The sequence below is a fragment of the Oncorhynchus kisutch genome, linkage group LG11 (genome assembly GCF_002021735.2).
Source record: "Oncorhynchus kisutch isolate 150728-3 linkage group LG11, Okis_V2, whole genome shotgun sequence".
NCBI lineage: Eukaryota > Metazoa > Chordata > Actinopteri > Salmoniformes > Salmonidae > Oncorhynchus > Oncorhynchus kisutch.
The window spans coordinates 42,870,045-42,885,044 of NC_034184.2; the positions used below are offsets into that span (position 1 = coordinate 42,870,045).

The 15,000-nt window shown below is 45.9% G+C and overlaps 1 protein-coding gene across 4 annotated transcripts in view; it reads right to left on the bottom strand.

Annotated features, from left to right (window-relative positions):
- LOC109899645 (protein quaking-like) overlaps window positions 1-15,000 on the bottom strand; it is a 110,448-nt gene that overhangs the window by 65,181 nt on the left and 30,267 nt on the right. The gene's annotated exons all lie outside the window — the stretch shown is intronic.

A 15,000-nucleotide genomic window follows, 5' to 3' on the forward strand; every position in this document is an offset into this window, starting at 1 on the left:
CCTGACATGTTAAGAAGAGAGCGGGATCAGATACAAAGATATGGAAACACAGAGAAAGAACGAGAGAACAAGGCGATGATGCAGATGAGGTAGCCCCTCGCTTGACCCTCCCACCTCGCTGTAATCTCACGCCCTCATCACCCGCCTGGCGCTCTTACACAATGACGCTCGACGGCGGCTGAAAAGCAGCCGATATCGGGAGTGTCTTGCGACCAGACGCCGCTGACAAGATAAGGCTCAGCAATCGTTTCGCCCATCGATCAGCAGCTCCTCCCTGCTCCTCTCCTCACTGGACTTTACACTGCCTGTCAGTCAAGACTCATGAGGGCTGCTGCATATCGATGAGCTGGGACTGAGACTGACACACAGACAGGTCCCGGGCCTTAAAGGACAAGAGAGACGGACTGACTGACTGGCCAAGTTTATAGCAACAAGACCTACTGGATTCAAACGAAACAGAGCAAGAACAATGAATGTTTTTAAAGATTGGCATTCACCATTATCACCGCTGATCACTTCATGTTAATACAGATTTGCTACAGCAGGACAAATAATCCCGCAGCAACAGGAAATGTGAATTATTATGTGGACTCGGTAGCGGTACTCCTTGTATATAGCCTCGTTATTGTTATTTATAGTGTTACTCTTTTCTATTTGTATTAGCACATTTGATACTTTTTAACTCTGAATGGTTGGGAAAGGGCTCATAAGTAAACAATTAGCGGTAAAGAAAACAGTTGTTGTATTCGGCGCATGTGACAAATAAAATTGTATTTGTTTTTAATTATAATGAATGGACATTTTTGAATGGGTTGATACATTTTTCGTGTGGGGAAAAGTCCGAATTGTAAAAAGTGGAAAATGCTAACTTGAGAAGTCTTTTTTTAAAACCTGATATACACCACAAGTTTTACATTTCCAGCAACAGGGTGATCAAATTAAGATCCTGCATCTGTACATTCACTTTGACAGTGTTTTGAATCAGAGTCGACTTGACACTACAGGATGTGAGTGACGAAGAGCTTTGAGAAACATATGGACTACTATGGTTACTCCCTCCTCTGTGGCTAGCAAAGTGCTGTGCTTGAACTATTGACAATCCATTCAAATGTTGTCCGGAAGATTTTACTGAGTTACAGTTCATATAAGGAAATCAGTCCATTTAAATAAATTCATTCGGCCCTAATCTATGGATTTCACATGACTGGGAACACAGATATGAATATGTTGGTCACAACGCCATACACCTGGTCTGCGGATTGAGGCCGGTTGGACGTACTGGAAAATTCTCTAAAACAACGTTGGAGGTGGCTTATGGTAGAGAAATAAACATTCAATTATCTGGCAACAGCTCTGGTTGACATTCCTGCAGTCAGCATGCCAATTGCACGCTCCCTCAAAGCTTGAGACATTTGTGGCATTGTGTTGTGTGACAAAACTACACAAGCTGCACCTGTGTAATGATCATGCTGTTTAATCAGCTTCTTGATATGCCACACCTGTCAGGTGGATGGATTATCTTGGCAAAGGAGAAATGCTCACTAACAGGGATATAAACACATTTGAGCGCAACATTTGAGAGAAATACACTTCTTGTGCATATGGAACATTTCAGGGATCTTTCATTTCAGCTCATGAAACATGGGACCAACACTTTACATGTTGCGTTCATGTTTTTGTTCAGTGTAGATGGTCTTTCTGCTGACTCTGCGGCTCTCGTGCCCAAAGTTGTGTACTGTGCGATGAGTAAGAGCAATGTTTATCGTGTGCTCTGCCCTTCTTTTAATTTTGCTCTCTCCCTCCCCCCTTTTCCTCTCGTCTCTCCCTCGCTATGGAAATTCTGTCCATCGGCAACATGAAGATCTATTAGCTTACCTTTGACTACCAACCCGAAAGAAAGTACGGAATATACAAGAAATGCCTACAAACATTGTGGAATCTCCAGTTTCACCCTCCAAACCTCTAAAGGACTGAGGTGTACAGAATAAACAGACCCCATGCTGTCCTTTCTGTGTGTTTCAGCACCTCGCTAAAAGCCCAGTTGTTTTAGCCGTTTGTCAGCTGCCAAAGTAAGGAGTTGGCATGGTTGAAAAGGTCACATTCTGCTGCTCTGCCATGCACTATGTCCCTATACACAATACACACACACACACCACTCTCCAACGAGAAGAAATAACAAAGACAATATCTCAGCATAGAGACACAGGTCACTCCATAGAGACACAGGTCACTCCATAGAGACACAGGTCACTCCATAGAGACACAGGTCACTCCATAGAGACACAGGTCACTCCATAGAGACACAGGTCACTCCGTAGAGACACAGGTCACTCCGTAGAGACACAGGTCACTCCGTAGAGACACAGGTCACTCCGTAGAGACACAGGTCACTCCGTAGAGACACAGGTCACCCCATAGAGACACAGGTCACTCCATAGAGACACAGGTCACTCCATAGAGACACAGGTCACTCCATAGAGACACAGGTCACTCCATAGAGACACAGGTCACCCCATAGAGACACAGGTCACCCCATAGAGACACAGGTCACTCCATAGAGACACAGGTCACTCCATAGAGACACAGGTCACTCCATAGAGACACAGGTCACTCCATAGAGACACAGGTCACCCCATAGAGACACAGGTCACTCCATAGAGACACAGGTCACTCCATAGAGACACAGATTACTCCATAAAGACACAGGTCACTCCATAGAGACAGCTTTCTGCATAATCCTCCATGCCTGCAATTTAAGACAATCTCACTTTGATTGGGCATCCCAGAGTTATACAGGTTTTGCATGACGGTGCTCGAGAGCTCAGTCAGCGGTGTCCTTCTAGTCAATCACGCTTTCTTGTCTCTTGGAAGAAAAAAAAATGTTCCTTTTGAGCCTGAACAATCATAGAAACCACGGGACTTCCTCATCTTCTCAAGTACAGCTCAGCTCAAATTCACCGGGAAGGTAAATCAAAAAGCCAGGCTACAGGAGTTATCTCCACTCTCTTGACGCAGGTCTCCCTGTATCATGATGCCGTCGTGTTCGGTGCAATACAGAGACACCAGTCACGGAACAACCATCCCTTTCAGCCTACAATTCGGAAGAAAACCATCGGCTCAGCTGCCAGGAGATTCCGCATCGAGGCAGGCTCTCTCTCTCTCTCTCTTACACCTTGACTGTCATGATGATGATGAAGATCACCATCAACATCACGATGACCATCTACTGGACCCCCCCCTGTATTTTCTCTACCTACGACGTTTCAACAAAATATCTGAGCCGTCGGAACCCTTCTGGTGTTCCAAAGCATGAAAAGCCAAACGCATTATCATAGTCAAACATCCCCTCCTCCGTAAAAAAAACCCCAAAACGGGTCATGAAAGAGCATCTGACTTATTCATAGTGACACAACCCGGGCGCAACAAAAAAGTGCAAGTGACAGCACGAAGGTGAAAGGGGGACTCGAAGCAACACTTCTCAACCCCCTCTGGTCTCCCTCCGGTCTGCCTCTGTCACCTGCATGTTGATATCCTTCCTTTAGGAGCATCCCTCTCTCCTCTCCTCCTCTGCCCAGCTTTTGTGTTCCAAGTCTCCTAACCCATCATGCCAAGTAGAGTACCTTGATGCATTTGGCAGTGATGAATGCCTCCGAGTAGTTTTGAGGTGGGGAATTGGGGATCGTGAGGCTGTGTGTGTTTTGAGAGGATAGTGGTGTGTGTCTGCTTTCCCTGCGTGTGCATGTGTTTTGAGAGGACAGTAGTGTGTGTGTGTGTGTGTGTGTGCTTTCCCTGCGTGTGCATGTGTTTTGAGAGGACAGTGGTGTGTGTGTGTCTGTGTGTGTGTGCTTTCCCTGCGCGTGCATGTGTTTTGAGAGGATAGTGGTGTGTGTGTCTGCTTTCCCTGCGTGTGCATGTGTTTTGAGAGGATAGTGGTGTGTGTGTCTGCTTTCCCTGCGTGTGCATGTGTTTTGAGAGGATAGTGGTGTGTGTGTCTGCTTTCCCTGCGTGTGCATGTGTTTTGAGAGGACAGTAGTGTGTGTGTCTGTGTGTGTGCTTTCCCTGCGCGTGCATGTGTTTTGAGAGGACAGTCGTGTGTGTGTCTGTGTGTGTGCTTCCCCTGCACGTGCATGTGTTTTGAGAGGACAGTAGTGTGTGTGTCTGTGTGTGTGCTTTCCCTGCGCGTGCATGTGTTTGGAGAGGACAGTAGTGTGTGTGTCTGTGTGTGTGCTTTCCCTGCGCGTGCATGTGTTTTGAGAGGACAGTAGTGTGTGTGTCTGTGTGTGTGCTTTCCCTGCGTGTGCATGTGTTTTGAGAGGACAGTAGTGTGTGTGTCTGTGTGTGTGCTTCCCCTGCGCGTGCATGTGTTTTGAGAGGACAGTAGTGTGTGTGTGTGTGTGTGTGCTTTCCCTGCGCGTGCATGTGTTTTGAGAGGACAGTAGTGTGTGTGTGTGTGTGTGTGCTTTCCCTGCACGTGCATGTGTTTTGAGAGGACAGAAGTGTGTGTGTCTGTGTGTGTGCTTCCCCTGCGCGTGCATGTGTTTTGAGAGGACAGTAGTGTGTGTGTCTGTGTGTGTGCTTCCCCTGCGCGTGCATGTGTTTTGAGAGGACAGTAGTGTGTGTGTGTGCGTGTGTGTTTCCCCATCGCGTGCATGTGTTTTGAGAGGACAGTAGTGTGTGTGTGTGTGTGTGCTTCCCCTGCGCGTGCATGTGTTTTGAGAGGACAGTAGTGTGTGTGTGTGTGCTTCCCCTGCGCGTGCATGTGTTTTGAGAGGACAGTCGTGTGTGTGTGTGTGTGTGTGTGTGTGTGTGCTTCCCCTGCGCGTGCATGTGTTTTGAGAGGACAGTAGTGTGTGTGTGTGTGCTTCCCCTGCGCGTGCATGTGTTTTGAGAGGACAGTAGTGTGTGTGTGTGTGTGCTTCCCCTGCGCGTGCATGTGTTTTGAGAGGACAGTAGTGTGTGTGTGTGTGTGCTTCCCCTGCGCGTGCATGTGTTTTGAGAGGACAGTAGTGTGTGTGTGTGTGCTTCCCCTGCGCGTGCATGTGTTTTGAGAGGACAGTAGTGTGTGTGTGTGTGTGCTTCCCCTGCGCGTGCATGTGTTTTGAGAGGACAGTAGTGTGTGTGTGTGTGTGTGTGTGCATGTGTTTTGAGACGAGGAGAATAAAAAAGGGCAGAATTAGAATCCCATCTCCCATCTTCTCAAGTGAAATCTGGGTGAGGGACTGGCAAGGTGAGAGAGGGGATTTGCGTGAAGGTTATCAGCATTGGTAGGGTTAGTGTGCTTCAGACAGGAATCGTCTTTGTGGAGGGTGCCCCCCTACCCCTCACGTCCCTCTTCCAGTAGGGACGATCCTCGTTAGTACCGTGGCAAGGAAACAAAACACACAATTTCACTTCTTTAGGAAGACATGTCGTCACCCACAGTCACAGGACACTGTATTTGACACACAGCGGGTTTTTTAACGGACCAAAGAGTTTGGCCTGCTTTGTGTTCTCATTTATGCCATGGGGGGGGGGGGGGTGATTGTGATACTGGTATCATCCCAGCCTTAACTTCCTGTATTTAACCTTTTCTGTCAGACGTCGAATGATCCGCATGGCAGCTGCATCTCACTCAGGATCACACTGGGCATTCTCTTCCTGTTAAAGAACCAACACAGGGCCGCGCAGCAGGTGCACTGGGGTCAAACACATACTGTATTTATGTCCACTGTCTGCGTGTTTATAAAGCAAGTGAGTCTCTTGGCCCAACTGCACAATTTCCGACATTTCTAGGGTGGACGGGTGGGACACTGGACCGGGTGGATGGAGTAAGTTCAAATCATTGCAGTAAAATAGTGGATCCAAACCCCAATCCATAGTATTGATCAGAGCAGCCAGCTGGAGAGGCCAACAGGACAGAGACAGATTGAGTCAGTGGCCCCAGCAATGACACAACCCACCTCCACTCCTCCACCTAAACTAAGAGAGAGAGGGAAGTGGAGAGTGAGAAAATCCATCGATGCTAATGGAATGTCTAATATCTGCTTTTAAAGGACTCGCCCTATTTATCCAATCTGGGCAGTGGAGATTAAGTATGTTTTCCATCAACTACAATAAAAACCTAAAGTAATTAAGGCCATTTTAAACCGAGAGCATGCTGGACCAATCGGCACACACTCACACTGATCTCATTGTTTTATGAAGATAAACGAGCTACTTTAATAGGCAAATTAATTACTGCGTGACTTCTAATAGCACTCTGCTCTAATTCCCTTCTGCAGGATTGTCTTTTGTTTTCATTATTACTGAGGACCAGAGGGCGAGCGTGCAGGAAGAAAGGCCAGATAGCTCTTTCAAGAGGTGAGTGTGTGTGGGAATGTGCGTGTGATTATTGACCTTATCATAATTGACCTTTCAAATATCTTTTATGCATGTTTGAACATGAAACAGGGTTTTCCGTAAGCAACTTTTTTCCCCAATTCATTAATTAAACTAGGCTTTTTTTTTACTTAAACGTTTCAATTCGCGGGTCAGAAGAGTCCTTATAGCCTTCTCCCGCTAGAATGAACAACATGCATCTTCTAGTGATCTTTGGGCAGGACAGGCGGGGAAATACTGCCGGTTTGTCAGAATGCTGTCTGTCCCGCCTCTCGGGTACGCGCGTTATCGTTGTGCGCTGTGGTTGGCTGCATGATGCTTCATCGTCTCCTGTGAGTGAATTTACACGCCCCATGAAATCCACTTCATTGTGAATTATTCTTTTATTTTGCCTGTTTCATAGGCCTATAGTCAGTCACAGTCTCAGGGCGCATAAGGTTATTTGCTGTTTTGATTGACAGCTTGCGTTGGGCTAGTGTATAAAAGGTGTCGAACTGACCGAAATAAAGTCAATCTCCTATATGCCTTTGCGATCCATAAATCATGCAACGTAGTTATATGCCCACGGTAGCGCTCCAGGACAAGTTAACCCCAACAAGAACTGCTGCCCGGGCGCCGATGACCTGGACGTCGATTATGGCAGCCCCCCGCAGCTCTCGGATTCAGAGGGGTTGGGTTAAACGCTGAAAACATATCTTCACATGAATGCATTCAGTTGTAAATCCCCTTTCCCTTGAAAGTGACTCGTCAGTGTAGCCTAGTGATGGGCAAACGGCTCTTTTTGATCAGATATTTTAGGTGAACGGAAACCGAATCGCATCGATGAGCGAGCCGTTCTTTTGGCTCCTCCAGTTGCATACTGGAAGGCTGCTTCTTGGCAATTATCTGCAGATAAATTATGAAAACATTCAACAGGGGCATACAGGGGCATAAATATCATACCCTCCCAAAAATGCTCACCTCCCCTGTTATTGTAATGGTGAGAGGTTAGCATGTCTTGGGGGTTCGATCTTTGTGTCTCTAACTTACTCACTCATCGTTATTCACGATTCATCCATGATTGCATCCAGATTAATGTAGAGGTGTTCAGAAACATATTCTATTCTTATTTACAATAAAAGTGATTCCAAAATGTCACTACATGATTTACCATTCATTTCTATTGGGCAGAAAATAATCTGAAACACAACCAAAACAAACCGCAAATGCATCCAACAAGTGTGTAGAGTTACACGCTTGATATGGTCATTGTGTGCTTGGAGTATGGGACACTATACTTTTGACTACTTTAATACACATAATTGAATTTGTCCAAATACTTTCGGTCCCCTAAAATGGGGGGACGATGTACAAAAACTGCTGTAATTTCTAAACGGTTCACCTGATGGATGAAAATACCCTGAAATTAAAGTCTGCACTTTAACCTCACAGTCATTGTACCATTTCAGATCCAAAGAACTGGAGTACAGAACCAAAAACAACAAAACATTTGTCACTGGCCAAATACTTTTGGCCCTCACTGTACATGGAACTATCCAAAGAAAGTGTTACCGAATCTTCTAACTGACTCTTCATAAGCGAAGGATTTTCCTCCCCATAACCATAGATTTAGTAGAATGCCATATTGGCATTTCGTCATCCGTTTGAGCAGTGTGTGTTGGATGACAGAATGAGGTGAGCCTCATCCCCTCCCGGGTGATGATGTTGTGTGTCAGCTTAGCAGTCCTAATGTTCTAATGAACCCTAATTAACCTTCATTAGCCATGCTTGTGACCCACAACGCCTGTGTTGCTGGCACCTTCCTATCTCCCCTGCGTCTAGCTCGGTTTCTTATCATCACAATAATGAGGGGGCTAATTTATACGGCATAGTTCACCTAATCACAGACAGCCGCCCCCCCCCCCCTTTCTCCTCTCTCACCCTTTTACTCACTTCTCAATCTTCTCTGCACCTCAAGTGGACCTCACGCAGCATGGATGGGAGGGAGGACCTGACCTCTTAAAGTCAAGGTCACTCCTCCCAGCCCTCTGTCTCTCACACACAAACAAGTGTGCGGACAAACACACACACACATAAACCACCTACGCAGGGACAACACACGCCCACCCCCACACAAAAAACACTGGAAAAAGCAGCTGCTCAATGTACAGTCCCAGTCCAGTTTGGGTCTCTCTGCGTCACTCAATTAAAAGTAAGACACCTGGAGTGATGGATAAATAACATCCACTAATGCTGTCTCTCTGCTAGAGTGCTTATTCTTCAAATAGGGAGAGAGAGGGAGACACACTACATACATAGCACATGCTCATATGCACGCACGCACACACTCACACACACACACACTTCCAAATTGCCTATCTCCACTCTCTATTCTTCCCTCTCGGTCTGTCTCTCTCCCTCCCTCCCTGTCTCTTTCCCCTCCCTCCCTCCCTGTCTCTTCCCCCACCCTCTCTCTCTCCCTGTCTCTCTCCCTCTCCGTCTCCCTCCCTCCTTGAGGTGTGTGAAGGATGGCCAAGGCCAAATGAGAGGACTGTGGGAGAATGAATCCAGCCACACATGCTTCTAATGATTAATAAATCAGTGATGGTCTCTCTCTCTCATCTCTGCTGTGGACGAGCATGACCCAGAAAAGGACACGCAGCAGCCAAATGATTGATGACAACAGCTCATTTCCATTGCCTGTCCCTCTCCCTCAACCTCACACTGTTGTATTGAGCACAATTAAAAGCTTTGTCCCCACAAACTCCTGAAATGTATTTATAGTCCACTAGAAAACAATACATTAACCACACTATTCCCCCTTTCTTTCTCACACACCCTCTCTTTCTCACACACACACACCCTCTCTTTCTCACACACACACACTCTCTTTCTCTCACACACACACCCTCTCTTTCTCACACACCCTCTCTTTCTCACACACACACACACACACACACACACACACACACACACACACACACACACACACACACACACACACACACACACACACACACACACACACACACACACACACACACACACACACACACACACGAGAGAAATACCCAAACAAAAACTCAGCGTGAGGCAATGCGCTTCTGGATTCCTGTCTTTCATTGCCTAATAACATTGTTCAGCAAATTGGAATGGGTGTGGGCTGCCAAAACAGTGGCAGCAGTGCTGCGAGGAGTTTGAAGGGGGAAATTCATTTCCGTGCCGCTGCTCTCCTGTCCCAGTGACGAGGGTGAGACCCGAGAGAATGTCTTCTCTCTTTATCAGACAGACCAGGCCACGACTCCCCTGCCCCAATTCCCCCAACTCATCTCACACACACATTCATCATCAACTGGCCCACCCCACACAGTGGTAGGTTCCCTCATATCAAGGGCACACACTTACTACGTTGTGAAATCTGTTATGATTGTAATTGTAATTGGTTTTTAAAATGTATAATTGCCTTAATTTTGCTGGACCCCAGGAAGAGTAGATGGGGATCGATAATAAATACAAACATCAACACCTCTCCCACCCTATCCTTGATTGTGACACTTCCACTCCCTCCTTAAACCCCACCATTACTCCATCTAACCCTCCTCCCTCACCAGGGTAGCACCCCATGCCTGCCCTTAACCATCACCCCCCCAGGTAGAGGTAATGGGTATTCCTCAGTAACCCCCCTCCCCTACATTAACGCACGCACCATCCCTCTCTACCCCCACCCTCGCATGCCACCTGGTGAATTGGAGTGTTTCAGAAGCAGTTCCATGAAGAGCAAGAGAGCTGATAGTTTTAAATGAATAGTTTCATACATGGGGGTCCTCTGCAATTAGCAAAGGGGTGCTGCACCCTCAACCAAAACACTACTCTCCAAATGATAGAATGTCATATTCCCGTATTCCTTATTCCCCGAGTTAAAATGAAGAAGCTTTGCTCACACCTCTCAACTAGGTCAAAATCAAATCAAAATCAAAGCCCTCTTTATTTGTCACGTGCGATGAATACAACAAGTGTAGACTTTACCGTGAAATGCTTACTTACAAGCCCTGAACCAACAGTGCAGTTCAAGAAGAGTTAAGAAAATATCTACCAAATAAACTAAAGTAAAAAATAATCAAATGTAACACAATAAAATAACAATAGCGAGGCTATATACAGTGAGGGGAAAAAAAGTATTTGATCCCCTGCTGATTTTGTACTTTTGCCCACTGACAAAGAAATTATCCTTCTATAATTTTAATGGTAGGTTTATTTTAACAGTGAGAGACAGAATAACAACAAAATAATCCAGAAAAACACATGTCAAAAATGCTATAAACTGATTTGAAAATAACACATATGAAATCATGTAGTAACCAAAAAAGTGTGAAACAAATCAAAATATATTTTATATTTAAGATTCTTCAAATAGCCACCCTTTGCCTTGATGACAGCTTTGCACTCTTGACATTCTCTCAACCAGCTTCACCTGGAATGCTTTTCCAATAGTCTTGAAGGAGTTCCCACATATGCAGTGTGCAGGGGTGCAGGTTAGTCAAGGTAATTTGTACATGTAGGTAGGGGTGAAGTGACTATGCATAGACAATAAACAGCAAGTAGCAGCAGTGTATAAAACAAATGGAGGAGGGGTGTCAATGTAAATAGTCTGGTGGCTGGTATTTTGGCCTATTTGGCAGATCTCCTCTAGAGCAGTGATGTTTTGGTGCCGTTGCTGGGCAACACGGACTTTCAACTCCCTCCAAAGATTTTCTATACTGTTGAGATCTGGAGACTGGCTAGGCCACTCCAGGACCTTGAAATGCTTCTTACGAAGCCACTCCTTCGTTGCCCGGGCGGTGTGTTTGGGATCATTGTCATGCTGAAAGACCCAGCCACGTTTCATCTTCAATGCCCTTGCTGATGGAAGGAGGTTTTCACTCAAAATCTCACGATACATGGCCCCATTCATTCTTTCCTTTACACGGATCAGTCGTCCTAGTCCCTTTGCAGAAAAACAGCCCCAAAGCATGATGTTTCCACCCCCATGCTTCACAGTAGGTATGATGTTCTTTGGATGCAACTCAGCATTCTTTGTCCTCCAAACACGACGAGTTGAGTTTTTCCAACAAGTTATATTTTGGTTTCATCTGACCATATGACATTCTCCCAATCTTCTTCTGGATAATCCAAATGCTCTCTAGCATACTTCAGACGGGCCTGGACTGGCTTAAGCAGGGGGACACGTCTGGCACTGCAGGATTTGAGTCCCTGGAGGTGTAGTGTGTTACTGATGGTAGGCTTTGTTACTTTGGTCCCAGCTCTCTGCAGGTCATTCACTAGGTCCCCCCGTGTGATTCTGGTATTATGCTCACCGTTCTTGTGATCATTTTGACCCCAGGGGGTGAGATCTTGCGTGGAGCCCCAGATTGAGGGAGATTATCAGTAGTCTTGTATGTCTTCCATTTCCTAATAATTGCTCCCACAGTTCATTTCTTCAAACCAAGCTGCTTACCTATTGCAGATTCAGTCGTCCCAGCCTGGTGCAGGTCTACAATTTTGTGTCTGGTGTCCTTTGACAGCTCTTTGGTCTTGACCATAGTGGAGTTTGGAGTGTGACTGTTTGAGGTTGTGGACAGGTGTCTTTTATACTGATAACAAGTTCAAACAGGTGCCATTAATACAGGTAATGAGTGGAGGACAGAGGACTCTCTTAAAAGAAGTTACAGGTCTGTGAGAGCCAGAAATCTTGCTTGTTTGTAGGTGACCAAATACTTATTTTCCACCATAATTTGAAAATAAATTCATTAAAAATCCTACAATGTTATTTTCTGGATTTTTTTCTCTCATTTTGTCTGTTATAGTTGAAGTGCACCTATGAGGAAAATTACAGGCCTCTCTCATCTTTTTAAGTGGGCGAACTTGCACAATTGGTGGCTGACTAAATACTTTTTTGCCCCACTGTATATAGGTCCTGGATGGCAGGAAGCTTAGCCCCAGTGATGACCCTCTGTAGTGCCTTATGGTCAGATGCCGAGCAGTTGCCATACCAGGCGGTGATGCAACCGGTCAGGATGTGCAGCTGGAGAACATTTTGAGGATCTGGGGACCCATGTCAAATCTTTTCAGTCTCCCGATGGGGAAAAGGTTTTGTTGTGCCCTCTTCATGACTGTCTTGGTGTGTTTGGACTATGATAGTGTGTTGGTGATGTGGACATCAAGGAACTTGAAACTCTTGACCCGCTCCACTACAGCCCCTTCGATGTTAATGGGGGCCTGTTTGGCCCGCCTTTTTCTGTAGTCCACGTTCAGCACCTTTTTCTTGTTCACATTGAGGGAGAGGTTGTTGTCCTGGCACCACACTCCCAGGTCTCTGACCTCCGCCCTATAGGGTGTCTCATCGTTGTTGGTGATCAGGCCTACCACTGTTGTGTCGTCCGCAAACTTAATGATGGTGTTGGAGTCGTGTTTGGCCACGCAGTCGTGGGTGAACAGGGAGTACAGGGGGGACTAAGTACACACCCCTGGGGGGCCCCAGTGTTGAGGATCGGCATGGCAGACGTGTTGTTGCCTACCCTTACCACCTGGGGGAGGCCTGCGAGGAAGTCCAGGATCCGGTTGCAGAGGGAGGTGTTTAGTATAGCATAACAGGCATTTAGCTCGTCTGGCAGGCTCGCGTCACTGGGCAGCTCACGTATGGGTTTCCCTTTGGAGTCTGTAATAGTTTTCAAGCCCTGCCACATCCGAAGAGCGTCAGAGCCGCTGTAGTAGGATTCAATCTTAATCCTGTATTGACAGTTTGCTTTTTTGATGGTTCGTCTCAGGGCATAACGGAAATTCTTGTAAGCCTCCGGATTAGTATCCCGCTCCTTGAAAGCGGCAGCTCTAGCCTTTAGCTTGATGCAGATGTTGCCTGTAATTCATGGCTTCTGGTTGGGATATGTACGTACGGTGGCTGTGGGAACGACGTCGTCAATGCACTTATTGATGAAGCCGATGACTGAGGTGGTATACTCCTCAATGCCATTGGATGAATTCCAGAACATATTCCAGTCTGTGCTAGCAAAATAGTCCTGTAGAGTAGAATCCACGTCATCTGACCACTTCTGTATTGAGCAAGTCACTGGTACTTACTGCTTTAGTTTTTGCTTGTAAGCAGGAATCAGCAGGATAGAATTATGGTCAGATTTGTGAAATGGAGGGCGGTGGAGAGCTTTGTATGCATCTCTGTGTGTGGAGTAAAGGTGGTAGAGTGTTTTTCCCTCTGGTTGCTCATGTGACATGCTGGTAAATCTGGTAAAACTGATTTAAGTTTGCCTGCATTAAAGTCCCCGGCCACTAGGAGTGCCACTTCTGGATGAGCATTTTCTTGTTTGCTTATGGCCTTACAGAGTTGGTTGAGTGCGGTCTTAGTGCCAGCATTGGTTTGTGGTGGAAAATAGACTGCTATGAATAATATAGATGAGAACTCTCTTGGTAGATAGTGTGGTCTACAGCTTATCATGAGGTATTCTACCTCAGGTGAGCAATACCTTGAAACTTCTTTAATATTAGACATTGCGCAACAGCTGTTATTGACAAATAGACACACACCGCCAACCCTAGTCTTACCAGACTCTCTTTTCTGCCAGTGCATGGAAAATTCAGCCAGCTCTATATTATCCATGTTGTCGTTCAGCCACAACTCGGTGAAACATAAGATATTACAGTTTTTAATGTCCCGTTGGTACTATAATCGTAATTTTATTTTCCAATGATTGCACGTTAGCCAGTAGAACGGATGGCAATGAGAGTTTGCCTACGGATTCTCAAAAGGCAGCCCGATCTGCGCCTTGTTTTCCTCCATCTTTTCTTCACGCAAATGACGGGGATTTGGGCCTGTTCCCGGGAAAGCAGTATATCCTTCTCGTCGGACTTGTCAAAGGAAAAAGCTTCTTCCAGTTCGAGGTGAGTAATCACTGTTCTGATGTCCAGAAGTTATTTTCAGTCATAAGAGATGGTAGCAGCAATATTATGTACAAAATAAGTTAAAAAATAAGTTACAAACAACACAAAAAAAACTAACAAAATAGCACAGTTGGTTGGGAGCATGTAAAACGTCAGCCATCGTCTTCGACACCATTTTAACTGATCCTCCCGGTCACAAACACTATCAACTCTTATTGTCAGTAATGATAATTATCAGTAATGATAAGCATGTATGCAAAACCACACACGCACACACACACGGCTCCAGCACTCTCAGCTGGGGGCTATTTGATGCCCTCTCATATAATCTCTCAGTGTTCCTAATGTACCCATCCTCAGTAATAATGATCCTCCCGGTCCTTCAGAGCAGCAAGGACAACCTGCATCGACACTCACTCTGCTGCTGCTGCTGCTGTCCTTTACCGGAGACTAGAAGAGCAGGCCAAGACACACTGACTGGGAAAGAGAGAGAGAGACTCAAGAGATCGACAACATTTTCTCACACCCCCTACATCCAATACAGGCAGACAGACTGCAGAGATACATTATCTCATACCATCTATAGTCATCCATATTCCCAATCTATTATGAATTCATAACATGCAACAACAACAAAAAAGGCAGTTCTGTACAAAATCCACTGAGCACAGATGTCAACATCTAGTTTGGTTGAGTTGTCAACTAACGGGAATTCAATTATCCGGAATTCAACTAACG